Here is a 794-nt window from a genome sequence, read left to right as displayed (position 1 = left end):
TACATCTCCTGCTTCAATCTCTTCAGCTGAGACAGTTACTTCTCCAGAAATCCCAGTCATGGCTGAAGAAGCAACCATTGCTAGTCACTCAGAGCCTACAGCTGCGAATCTCTACAAAGGATTCGAACTACCTGGGGAGGCGAGAAAATTCGAGCCAAAGCCTTCCTATATTAACCCGGTTGAGAGAAACCAGTTCGGGGGAGCTGCAAATGAAGATGCAGCCAAGCACATGGAGATTTTTATTGATTATTGCTGCTCTATACCCCCGCCGGCCGGTGTGACCCAAGATCAGATCAAGGAGACCATGTTCATTTTCTCCCTTCGTGATGCTGCAAGGGAATGGTATAGAGATCTGGACCGAGCCGCTCATGGGATCACCGACTGGAATTCCTTAGCCCTGGCATTCTACAAAAAGTACTTCTCTGCCTCGAAGACGAATGCTATTAGAGCTCAGATCACGAGCTTTAAACAAGGGCCTGATGAGAAATTTCATGAAGCATGGGTCCGTTTCAAGAAACTGGTGCAAACCATACCGCATCATGGGTTCGAAAAATGGAGTCTTTGCAACCAGTTCTATAATGGGATGTATGACGATCAGAGGGCTATTTTGGATGCTGCAGCCAATGGCCGATTTGCTGAGAACATGGGAGTGACTAAGGGGTGGAAGATCATCGATGATTTGGCCACTCATAAGGCTGAATATGGGAATTCGAGAGGAAACCAGAGGAGAGCTGCTAAATCTTCCTCTGTTGCTGCACTAGAAGCTCTCACTGCAAGGTTTGACAAATATGAAT

General features: G+C 47.0%; 1 non-coding gene across 1 annotated transcript; it reads right to left on the bottom strand.

Moving 5' to 3' along the window:
• Positions 1-439: 439 nt before the first annotated feature.
• Positions 440-546, bottom strand: LOC141636209 (small nucleolar RNA R71). The gene has a single exon (XR_012540836.1). It is a non-coding gene; the product is annotated as a small nucleolar RNA R71 (small nucleolar RNA).
• Positions 547-794: the final 248 nt, after the last annotated feature.

This window comes from Silene latifolia, chromosome Y (genome assembly GCF_048544455.1).
Source record: "Silene latifolia isolate original U9 population chromosome Y, ASM4854445v1, whole genome shotgun sequence".
Classification (NCBI taxonomy): domain Eukaryota; kingdom Viridiplantae; phylum Streptophyta; class Magnoliopsida; order Caryophyllales; family Caryophyllaceae; genus Silene; species Silene latifolia.
Note: the sequence above shows the minus strand (reverse complement) of the source record. Positions and strands in the feature narration are given on the sequence as shown.